This window comes from Apodemus sylvaticus, chromosome 11, assembly GCF_947179515.1.
Source record: "Apodemus sylvaticus chromosome 11, mApoSyl1.1, whole genome shotgun sequence".
Classification (NCBI taxonomy): Eukaryota; Metazoa; Chordata; class Mammalia; order Rodentia; family Muridae; genus Apodemus; species Apodemus sylvaticus.
Genome location: NC_067482.1, coordinates 93,832,628 through 93,845,544, shown reverse-complemented (window position 1 = coordinate 93,845,544; position 12,917 = coordinate 93,832,628).

The following is a 12,917-nucleotide window of genomic DNA, read 5'->3' as shown; positions in this document are numbered from 1 at the left end:
CATGCTCTCTTTTAGCTCATTTGGAATAATGTATTTTTCTGTCTTGAATATATCTTTGTGACATAATATTGGTTTTGATTGCAGTAGTATTCCATTTCTCCCTCAGCTCCCATGGAACTCTGTGTAGATCTTAATACTTTTATGCAAATGAAATTTTAATAATGTTTTCCCTGCATTAAAGATGTGACTCATTTGTACAACTTTCCAAATTTTATAGATCTTCCTTCTGTGACTCTGAGGTGTAGAATATATAAATATATAAACCACACAGAGTAGTTCATTTGTGTGCAGGCTTCTTTTGCTGTTGTTGTCTGTATTCTTTGTTCTCCACTGTGACCATCCCTTACTTGATCAGATGTTACCCCACTCTTAGTGGCTGCAGTGCATTGTGGGTCTCTGTCTCAGAGGGAAGCCCTGTAGAGTGAGTTTAGGGAGTCTGTGGCACTCAGACTTCTCCAACCTTCAGACCTGTTACACTTACTTGCTATTGACACAAATGTGGCCCCTCCTTGACCGCTCTTTTTACATTCCTCCCCTGAGAGAAACTTCTGATTGCCACTTCTCCTCATCGTCTTGTACCATCCAGCCTTTCCCTTTGCTGGGATTGCAGTGCACTAACCTGGAGGCTCTTGAGATTTGTGTGCTCTGTTGCCTACGTCTCTTATTAATGTTATCCCATTAATGTTTTGGCTTTGCTCTAATTGCCTAGCTAGTTTGTATTTAGAGTTTTGGGGATGATCCCATTCATAATTCCTCAAAAGACCAGTAAGTAGATCACATCATTACAATGTCCCACAGAACAGGGACTGGGAGAACCTTGGTTTGAGACATGCTATCCAAACACATACTAGATTTGCTTTTTCACTTTTGTCAGTCCGTTTTGATTTTTATTTTTGGATGGTTTTTCTTTTCTTTAGATATGTGGAGAGGGCAAGAAAGAGAGAACATGATGTTTGGTGGGTAGAGAGGTGGAGAGGGTCTGGGAACCGTTGGAAGAAAGATTATGTGAAAAATTCCTTTTTTAAAAAAGGAAAAAGAATGCTTGAGAATCGAAACCTTAGGAAGCAGGTACAGCAGGCACTAGGACAGAAAATTGCTAGTTTTTATTCTAAGCCAGAGAATGACTGTGTCTAACCCCATTGGTGAAGCCCAACCTTGAAATCTGATGAAAGCAGCTGATTGGTCGCATGAAGAAGGGTGTAATGATCTAGGATTGGGCAACAGGTAGATCGTGAGATAGGGGAGGCCTATGGGATGAATTTTGGCCTTTGGTGTGCTAGCTACCTAAAAAGGCCCTGTTTTCCATTTATAGGTCTCTGATGCTGTCTGTTGACATTTGGGTTGGCAGAGCTAAGGGTCAGCAATGGCAATCCATTTCCATAGTTTTTATCTGATGTTCAAAGGATGTTGGGTGAGACAGAGAGGTGGGTGGTAAATAAATGGCTATTAAGGAGACTACAGATATCACAGGGTAATTCTGTCTCTAGAACCACAGCATTTCAACTCTATACAACTGTATAGCAGATGAAGTCCTGGATGATGTATATTGTTGACATGACCATGGCCATGTCAAGGACCCAGACCTATGGGAATGGCTAGACCCTTCCTAGGGGTCAGGCTCAGAGGAATAGCAAGGTCTTCCCCTGGTCCAAGTATAGATGTTGATTGTGTGTATAAAAAGTATATGTCCCTGCTTTCCTGGATGACTGAAGCCTGAGACTATTCTGGTGGAGTAATGCCTACTAGCAAGATTAACTATCCCATCACCTCCTCATCTGTTGTATCCAAATATCCCTTCCTCCTCCTCATAAATTGTATAGAATGTATTCATCTCCTCATCGGCTACATATAATAACAGTGCTGAGCTTCCAGGCTGCTGGTACATCTCCACCAGAGAGCATGACCTGCTCGATCCCAACGTTTTTAATATGTGTGCCTGGCAGTTTTTCATTTTCTGCCATCTTCATTAGGCCAGCTCCAAGGCCAGGCAGGTTGTGGCATGGGAGTTCTATTCAGTATGCATATCTTTTAAACTTTTTTACTATTTACATGTGTGGGTATGCAGACACTGCAGCATGCAAGTGGAGCTCAGAGGGCAACTGGTGAGAGTCAGTTGTTTCCTTTCGCTGAATACATCCTGGGGGTCAAACTCAGGTTGTTGGGTTTGACAACAAATGCCTTCACCCAGCGAGGCTTCTTGATGGCCCCAGTCCTTGGCCCCTGGACTTTCTTGCTGCTCTCCACCCTATGCATTCTAGGGAACCCAGACAACTCCCTTCAAATGGTGACTTTTTTCTGCCAAAGAAGTGCAAAGCAACTTTTTTTGCAGTGCACTGAGAAGGAAGGTGCTAGATGCTTAGGGCCAGAGCTGGTGATGTTTGGTTCCTTTTGCATTGCCTTCATAAGCAGACAGGAGCAATCTTGACCAATAAATGATGCTGAGTGATGGAATTCCCAGGTAATTTTGCATCCAAATTCTAGATAATACAGGGCAAAGATTTTCTTCCTTTGCTTCCTTAGCATTTTTCCATAAGACTTAACTGCAAATTATGGGCTTGAAATCAGCACAGAAGGGAGAAGTGAAAGTCTGATCAAACAAAAACAAAAAGGACTAACATGTGAGAAAACAAGCTGAGCATGGTCATAGCCTAAGCCGACATCTTTATTAGAACTGAAATGAGCAAAACTATACCCCCCAGAGGCCTAGACCGTATATAGCCAGTGCCTGGCCTTTATAAATAAAGTTTATTGAAACACAGTCATGCCTATTTATTAACTAGAGTTGATGGCTCATTTCACGTTACAGCGGTGGAACCAAACAGTTTCAGCAAAGATCCATTACAGCAGGCAAAGCCGAGAAATGTCAGCACTTAGTTCCTAATGTAAAAGGCTTGAGATCCCTGCTCTGGCCCTAATGGTGGAGGGAGCTCTCATTTCACAGAGTCTATTGCTTTCCTTTCGCCTACATTCAATGCTAAGGTGAGGCTACATACCTTTCCTGGAAAATCAAGTGTTGTATAAGACAATGAAGCAAGAAGGAAATTCTACCAGCCACTACTAGAGAGCTCAAAGCTATTATCCCCAGCTCCCCGCTAAGTGGCTTGTGAAGGTGCTGATGGACTCATATATCTAACTTCTCTTTGTGGGGAAAAAGTGTTTCAGGCTTATCAGCTCTCATATTCATCGTGCACATGTCTCATTAAAGCTTACGTTGCTCTAAAAACGGGCTCCTCCTTGAGATAATAGTACCGGATCAAGATTTAGTTTATGTTGAAATGCTTTGATTGGAGTAATACAGTATGAGGAAGGGAAGAAAAGGCCAGCGTGCTTACACTAGATGTAATTTAGTAAAAGTGGAAAGTTCAGGCGTTACATTGAGAACATTTATGGCATTTGGCTTTCTGTGCCCATCTTTTAAAGTTCCCACTTACAACATTTTCTTTCTGGGCTCCTGAAGAATAATGAATAATTTTTCTCTATAATCATAGCTCAAGATACTTTTGTATATATTAATATAGAAGGAAAGATTTCTTTTGAAAATGTTCACTTCTAGTGGGCAGAACTTGAAAATTTCCAGGTTCATTGGGCTTGGATCATTAAATTGTTTTAGAAACCTGGTTTGAAACTAATGTACAAAGCATCCATCCGCTCAATAGAGCAACTTTCAAACTGCTCATAATTATGAAGTTCAACGGGCTCCACAGGGTTTCTGTTAGATTAAACTCATGCTTTAGTGAGCATTACAAGTTAACCTATTTTAGAAGTTGTGCCTAACCTCAATTTGGAAGTGATAGCAATTCTGCCACCCACAAATGATTTTTTCCATACTGTTGGCAGGATATTTTTCTTCTTTCTGTATGTTAGGGATAGTTGGTACTCGGACCAGTGAAGTGAGCAAGAAAGCTTTTAAAAAATATACACAATATTTTAGATTTATTACTTGAGAATTTCATACCTGGATAAATGTAGTTTGATCATATCATCTTCAACCCCTCTCTCGAAATTTCCCAGATTTCCCCATCACCATCCTGACTTCATGTCCTATTTTCAAAATTTTCATAACCCACTGAGTCTAGTTAGTATGATCCATGTGTGTGCATGTGTGTGGCCATCCACGGTAACGTTGTCAGGTAGTATACCTCAAAAGAGTGTTGACTATCTCTTCACTAACAACCATCAGGTGTCAGTTGATCTTTAGGTTGGAATTCGCTCCCTCCCCCTCCTAAGTGAGATTCAAGCATCCCTGATTGTGCCTTTTTTTTCTTCTTTAGCTTCTTTGGGTCTGTGGAGTGTAACATGAGTATCCTGTATTTTATGGCTAACACCTACTTATAAGTGAGTACATACCATGCTTGTTCTTTTGGGACTGGCTTACCTCCCTCAGGATGATATTCTCAAGTTAAATTCATTTGCCCGCAAAGTTTATGGTGTCTTTTTTATGTACAACCACTTTAAAAATCAATTTTGTAGTTTCCTTAGAAAACTGGGAATAGTTCTACCTCAATACCCAGCTTGAAGAACTCTGGCTCCTGAGGATATCCCCAAAAGATGCTCCACCAACCCACAAAGACACTTGTTCAACTATATTCATAGCAGCTTATTCATAATAACCAGAAACTGGAAACAACCTAGATGTTCCTCAACTGAAGAATGAATAAAGAACAAGCGGTACACCTATACACTGAATGTCTTTTCCAAACATCCCAGTATAAGTTATTTGTCCCCCAACTCCCTCCTCTCTGTCTTCCTCCTTACTTTACCCCCACCCCGTTATTTCCATTTCTTCCTTTATGTCACCTGTGTTCTACTATCCTTCTACCTTAAAATCTTTCTCACCTCCCCATCCCCTACCCAATGGGGGATTTCCAGTTTCCTGGCCTCTATAGGTACTCCATGACAAGTACACAAATTAGGAATTGAAACTAGGATTCACATATGAGAGGGAAACATATTGGGTTTGTCTTTCTGGATCTGGGTTACTTAACTCAGAATGAGTTTGTCTTTTACTTCCACCCATTTGTCTGCAAAGATGACAATTTCATTTTCTTCCCACAGATGAATAAGATTCCTTTAGGTATATGCTCACCTTTCCCTTATCCATTCATCAGTTGATGGGCATCTGGGCTGTTTCGATTTCCTGGCTGTTGTAAATAAGGCAATAATGAACAGGAACAAAGAGGTTTCTTTGTAGTAGGGAATGGAGTCTTTTGTGCATGTTTACAGGAATAGCTGGGTCATATGGTACATCTCTTTCTAGCTTTTGAGTAACATCCACACTGATTTCCATAGTGGCTATATCTGTTTGATTCCAACCAGCACAGGATGACGCTGCCAGAGAAAGGAAGTCTTTACCACAACTTCTGGTTGTTAGTGACTTTGTTTCTCATCTTTTATTTTATTATTTTATTAATTATTAGTTAATTTTTTGATATTGAGACAAGGTATTGATATGTAGTTCAGTTTGATTGACCCTCCTCCTGAGTTCTGTGTTTACTGTTATACAACACCGCACTGGGCCCAGTTTTAGGCTCTAAAATGTGTCTGCATTAGTTACTGTTCTCATTACTGTGAGAGGAAAGCTGAGAAGGAGACACTGGAGAGAAGAAAGGCATATTCTGGCTCACGGTCAAAGGATACACAGTTTACCACAGTGTGGAAGGCATGGCAGAGAGATCTGCTTGCAGTTGTGGTGATGGAAACTTCCTCACCATCTGGATGGACCTAGAAGCAGACAGAGAAGGATACCATTCCTTAGATATTTTCCCTCAGGATTCCAGCCATAGTCCACCTACCCATCGGTCCACCTACTCAGAACAGGCCTTCCTTCCTGTGATAATTAATCTTCATTTTCAACATGATGAGAGTTAGAATCTCCAGGAAAACATACCTCTGGGTGTGTGCATGAGGGTATTTCCAGAACTGTCTAAATGGTCAGAGAAGATCGACCTTCTCTGGAGGGGCTGCAATGAGCTCGGTATCAACATTCATCTCTCCCCGTTTCTTAACTTCAGTCATAGCAATGCCTTAACACCTTGGCCACCTCACAATCTTATCACTGTGTCTTTTTTATCATGAATATCCTCAAATTGTAGGCCAAGATAAACCTTTTTTTATTATTATTATTTATTAAGTTGCTGGTGTCAGGTATTCTGCTACAGCAACAAGATGATAAAATTTTATCTCAGTTGATCTTCACTGGAAAACCCTCTTAGGCCCACCCCAAGTGTCCCTTGTGCTCTGGTTTCTTGATATAATCATGCTGACAATCATGCTGACCATAATTTTGGGTTGTCGGGATAGTGGTGTGAAGGTGACTCTTCAGCATGCGACAGCAGATCATAGAGTTAGGGCAGGAAAGAATATTTGTGTATTAGGCCACTGGGATGTCGGGCTGCTTCTTACTGCATCACACCCTGCTCATTTCTGACTCACTCAGTATCTCTGAAGCATCCTTTTTTTTAAACATTCTTTGTAGTGAAAGTAAATATCAATATTGAAGAAATAACCAATTATTTTCCAAAACAACACATGTAAACCTGTGGCATGGTGTTTCTGTCATGCCTTTACATGCCTTGTGGACGCAGGCTGCAACACAGACCTTGTACTGTCTTCTCACTTTGTACCATTTTCTTGTTCTCTATTTATTTTATTACCAAGAAAGAGCATTTGAGGGATTACTTTAGGAGCTGAATGTATTAACGATGGTCCAACTCTCAATCAGCATTCCTTGGCAAAAGAGCCCAAGGAGCACTTGAGTGGTCTTAGGCCTGGTGGAAATGCAGCTAGAAAATAACAAGCTATTAGCAAATTAGGTCGCTTTCAGCATAACATAGCAGAGCATAACAGGATAATATAAATATGGATTAGTGCTTCAGTTCATGTTTTTATTGCACGAGGCACAGTTGCTAAGGGTGGAGGAGTAGCCGGGGCAAAGATTTAGCCAGAAAAACACATTTTTGTGTATTTCAGATCACTTAATCCATGCCAGACTGATTTTTGAATCCCAGGCATTATACTTGTTAACAGTTTGTCACCCCTTTTTAAATGCAGAGAGACCAAGTCTGGTCCCACACCCTTGACAACTGTTTGAGCAGTTCGAGTGGCAGTGGCTGCAGACAGAGTTTTTCTCTCTTCTGCTTAAAGAGCAAGAATCTCTTTCAATGCATTCTGTTAAGATGAGACCCTTCTAGAGCTTTAAGAAGACAGCTGTTGAAGGAAAGAGGACTCTTGAACTCTGCAGTTTTGTTTAGTGCCTGCATAGCATAACACAACATTCTCTGCCTAGTGCACTATTCACTGTCATCTGCACATGCACGTCAGCCATGCAGCTAAAATATGGCTGCATTTCCTCAAAGCACAGAGTTCTGATAATGAAAGAGCCACACAAGGTTGTAATTGTATAGGGATGGGAAAGGAGACCGAAGAAACCATTCTGCTTATGTGTCTGATAGCAATGGCTTCTTAAGTCATGAAGGACACATGCACTTTAAACATGCGAGTTTAGCAAAGCTGTGAGACATTGATTACCTCCTCCTTCTTCTCTTAGGTTATGGGAAATAATAAGTGGCTAGAATTGGTGCTTCCAGGAGAAGTGACCTGGGAAAAACATACTGTGTGGGAGATTTCAAAAATAAAACTAAATAAAAGTTAGAGTAAGAGAGGTTGTTGGGAAATGGTCACTGAGAACACTTCCAAATATCCAGTTTCTTGGGGGATCTGTATAATGACTTTTTCTTCATGTTTTTTGGATGAAATTATATATTGTTCTATGTCATTATATGTGCAGCATACATGTAAGCAGTCAAGCAAATATTACAGTTATAAACTGTGTAAATTTCAGTGGTCACCCAGACTTAAACCCACACATGCCATTGCAATTGCTTCTGTTGCCTGCACTCTGTCTCTCTGCTTTCTCGTCTGCCAAAAATAAATTTAATATAGATTGTTTTACTAAACTCCATATACATGGAGAGTGTATTGCTTGGTTTTGATTTTTTTTAATTTTATAAAGTAGCATGTGTCTTGCCTTGTCTCTTGGGATCTTGTGTGCTTCACGTATTTTGTTTGTGATGTTCTAGGCCATTTATTTTTCTGGCTTTGTAGCTTTCCATTATGTGACTATACTACAGCTTGTTCATCCATTATCTTTTTGATGTACATTTGAAATGTGTCCCAGTACTTTCTGCTGTGAATAAAATCACTATGAAAATTCTTATTCATGTGTCCTGGAAAACTTGAGAGGAGTTTCTCTGGTATTCCTATGCTTTGGTGCTCATATATATTCCTCTTTATGACACAATGGCACTTTTTTTCAAAGTAGTCATATCAGTTTTCGGTATGCGTTCTTACAACTGTGCATCAAAGTAAAAGTCCCCATACATCCATATCTTATAATATTTGATATCAGATACAATAGATTTTGCCAGCTTGCTTATATTTGGTATCTTATGGTCCTAGGTTATATTTCCATGAATACTAATAAGATTAAACTTCTCCACAAATGTCTATTGTGAATGATCCTCTGTGTCTGTGAGCGAAGGTGCTTTGCAGCCCAAGGTGAGCATGTGGGTGTCTCGGGATGACTTTGGGAATCAGCTCTTTCCTTTCATCGTTCATGGGTTCTTGGAACCAAGAAAGTCATCAGGCTTTTACCATTGAGTCATTCATGGGACCTCACCTCATTTTTCTAACTATCAAGATGAGCTGTCATTAGAATAAGGAGGAGGAGAAGGTGAAGAGGAGAATGAAAGGAGGCAAAGAGAAGGAGAGAAGGAGGAGGAAGAAGGAGGAGGAAGGAGGAAAAGAAGTAGTATAGAAGAAGAAGGAGAAGAAGAGGGGGGAGAAGGGGGAGAAAAAGAAGAAGAAGAACAAGAATAGGAACAGGAACAAGAACAAGAATAAGAAATAAGCACCCAATTAAAGTTTTTCTCATCAAATTCAAAAGTGATAAGATAACAGACGTGTGAAAACCAAGCAGGTACTAGATCTTCTCTTTATTAAGGCAGAGCAGTGTGCTTGACTGTCCTCGGTCTTCCTTAAAATCCTGCTGTTTTTTGACTTTGTAGCTAATAAATACTGTATCATACCTGTAATGATAAATGGGATCTTTCTGCATCATGTGATTGCAAGGTAGCTTTTTCTTCTAACTGAAGCCCAGCAAAGCTATTTTGTGCAAAGTAGTAGAAAATTGGTGAAATTAAAAAGGAATAGGTTACTTAGTTGGAGGTCAGGGACTCTTGTGTGATGGTACTAAGGATACTGCTCATAATCCGGGAAGAAAGTCGGGGTGATGTTACCAAAGAAAGAAAGGAAAGCAACAGATCAGACACCTCAACTGAACATGTGCATGCTGCTCCTACAAAGACTGAAAACAGTCCAGGCAGTTAGCTTTCTAACTACTTGATATTCATGTTGACTAAGTCTTTCTAAGCCAAGCTAATGAACATGTTATAAGGTGAGTTTTGTAAGAAGGTAAGATGGCAATGTCTCAGTTCAGGGAAGGACATCTTGTGTCCCTGAGCGCAGGTGGCCCAAGCATTCATGAGCTATCAGGAACTTCCAGTCTCCATCATGGGGAACTACTGAGAAAAGAACCAGATCTGCAGCCATTAAAACTGCTTGATGTCTGCTCAGAGAACTGAGACACAACAAGTATCTAGGATTTTAAGGGGACTCATCGCTTTCAGAATTCATCAGTAAATCTATTTCACCCTTAGAATTTGATGTTGGTATCAACGTTAGGTAAGCTGCTAAATCTGAACAAGTCAGATACAGAGGACATTGGCCTTTGCAAGACTCTGAGAAACCTGAGTTGCTGAAGGGACAAAGCTGAGAACAAAGTGATTGCACACAGGTTAAAGCTAGTTCAGAGTTTCAGAAAGCAGATATATTTCCTCTAAATTTTGTGTTCTAAGGATGACTTTTTTTTTAAATGTATGTCTCAGAATGGTTACAAAATCGGAGCACAAAAAAATTAAATATAGACTATAGACAGTGTCAAAATGATGATGATAATGATGATTGATGATGATGATGATGATGATGATGATGATTTATGAATTAGCAGGGTTTTTCATGTCTGGCAAAGGTATCCATGTTCCTGGTTTCTGACTCTTGGCTTCTTGCAGTAGTTAATTTTTCATAGGGAAGACAGCTAAGGTTTGTAGAAGTCACATCAGTTACATATAGTTACAACTGACATTGGAGGGATGGTGTCAAATTTGGAACCAGAATTCAAATTATGCTCAATATGAACCAACCAGTACCCCCAGAGTTCCCAGGGACTAAAGCACCAACCAAAGAGTACACATGGCTGGGACCCATGGCTCCAGCCACACATGTAGCAGAAGATGGCCTTGTCAGACAACAGTGAGAGAGAGGCCCTTGGTCCTTGATGCCCCAGTGTAGAGGAATACCAGGACAGGGAAGCAGGAGTAGATGGTTTAGTGAGTAGGGGGAGGGGGATGAGATAGGCGGTTTTCAGAGGGGAATTCAGGAAAGGGGATAACATTTGAAATGTAAATGAAAATGTCTAATAAAGATATGCTCAAAATTAATTTAGTGTACCTACATTTCAGCAAAGAGAGATCCGGCGTTTAATGATATACACAATTTGTAAAGTATGCCTGGGAGCTCTGTGTGGTACTGTATTAATCTACTCTGGTGATAACTGTTTACTAGGCACTCAGTACTAGAGTAGTTTACTGTAATTGGTGAAGGAACATTACGGAGCACATGCTTTCTCATCACGATAGATCTCTTTAGACACTCACCATCCCTCCTGTGAAATGCATCAGGAAGTATTCTGTCCTTCCTCTGTGAGTCAGGACAAGGTTGAGGATGTGCCAGATGAAGTCTGCATTGTGGCTGCAGAACAGAAGAGGGGAAACGAGAAGAAAGTCCTACACCCGGATTTCTAAAACCCAAGGGCTGATGCGAATGGGGCCCATTTTGACAACAAAGTCATGAAAACACTGAATCACAATTTCTGTTCATCTCTTGGACAAATTCTGTAGATTCAACCATCTCTTCATCCTTTTACACAGGGAAATGTCTTACAACCTCCTCCTGAAACTTAACCAACCCTCCCGCTGGATTATACTTTATTTACTTTTTGTTGGATTAGTTCATCTAGCCCACCAGTGCTAACAGTTTCACTGGCTGACACACGGACAACCCTAAATTGGCATTTGGTATTTCACACTGTCTTCTATCTTTTTCTGCAACCATCAGGCACACAGAGCTTCCTCTTCTTTTTCATGTATAATCTGTCTTCTTTCTTAGCTGTCGGCTGCCTTTAGGAAGGAGCATGAATTTTCTGTGAATAAATGTGACTAAGACCCAAAGCCTCACCCTCCTTCCCACCCCAGTCGGCATTAAACTGAACATCTGTTCACCCTGCACTTAGCGTGAGAGAGCCCACACTGGGACTCTCAGCTAGCATCCTTCCAATATTGATGGCTTACTAGACCAGATATTTCTGGGAAGAAGGGAGTGTGTCTTCCATGCACACAGTAATCCTGAGCCTGAGCACTGGTCCCAAGAAATATTGTTTAGTTGAATTGGGTATTTATATTTGAGAGAATAAGCCATGGTTGTCAGTAGAGGCAGAGACAGAAGAACCACACATGTGAGATTCACACTGTTCTTTGTTCTTCGTGGGAAGAGAGCTATACATTTATTTTTCGGCTCTGAGAGACAAGACTGAAAGCTTGAGTCAAATGGGGGGGAAAGACTCCAGCCTTGTCTCTTCCCAGTGTGATACCTTGAGCCATTACTTGCACATTCCAAGCCTCAGTTTTCTCATCTTTGAAATGGGCTTATATAATCCTGCAGTGCTCTGAGAAAATACTGGTTAATGTATGTGGTGAGTGTTAAGTGGAGAATAGGCATGATGGTTACTGTTTTATAGCCAATAGTCAAACTGGTATTTTATGATAGTGATCCTGGAGTAGTTTTTCAACTCAGCTTCAAATTCTTGTGTATTCAAAACAATTATTTAAATAAATGATTGTTCAGTGTATTTCCATATGACAACAGTAGAGATTTAATTCTGGAGACCACAGTGTGACTAATTTGAAGAATAATATGATTTTTTTCTACTAGCAACTTATATCATAAATATGTCTTTACAGCAGCCCTATTTGTAGTAGCCAGAAGCTGGAAAGAACACAGGTGTCCCTCAACGGAGGAATGGATACAAAAAAATGTGGTATATTTACACAATGGAGTACTATTCAGCCATTAAAAACAATGAATTCATGAAATTCGTAGACAAATGGATGGAGCTGGAGAACATCATACTAAGTGAGGTAACCCAGTCCCAAAAGATTAATCATAGTGTGCACTCACTAAGTGGATATTAGCCTAGAAACTTGGAATACCCAAGAAATAATCCACATATTAATGATGTCCAAAAAGAACAGAGGAGTGGCCCCTGGTTCTGGAAAGACTCAATGCAACAGTATAGGGGAATACCAGAACAGGGAAGTGGGAAGGAGTAGATGGAGGAACAGGGGGAGGGAAGAGGGCTTATGGGACTTGCAGGGAGTGGGGACCCAGAAAAGGGGAAATCATTTGATATATAAATAAAGAATACATCGAATAAAAAAAAGAAAATGAATTACTAAAGTTTTATCACTATTATTGCTGTCATTGTATTTTAAAATTTCAATTTATGTGTATGGGAATTTTGCCTACTTGTATGTCTGTATATCACATGCATACCTGGCACCTAAGAAGGACAGAGAAATGCATTAGCTCCTTGGCACTGGATCGTTGTTAGCCACCACGTGAATGCTGTGAACCAAACCCATGTCTTCTGGAAGAACAACCAGTGCTCTGAGTTTCTGAGCCATTGCTCCAGCTCCCTGTTATTAGCTTTAAATTACGTGTTTGTGTGGATATCAGTATGTCGT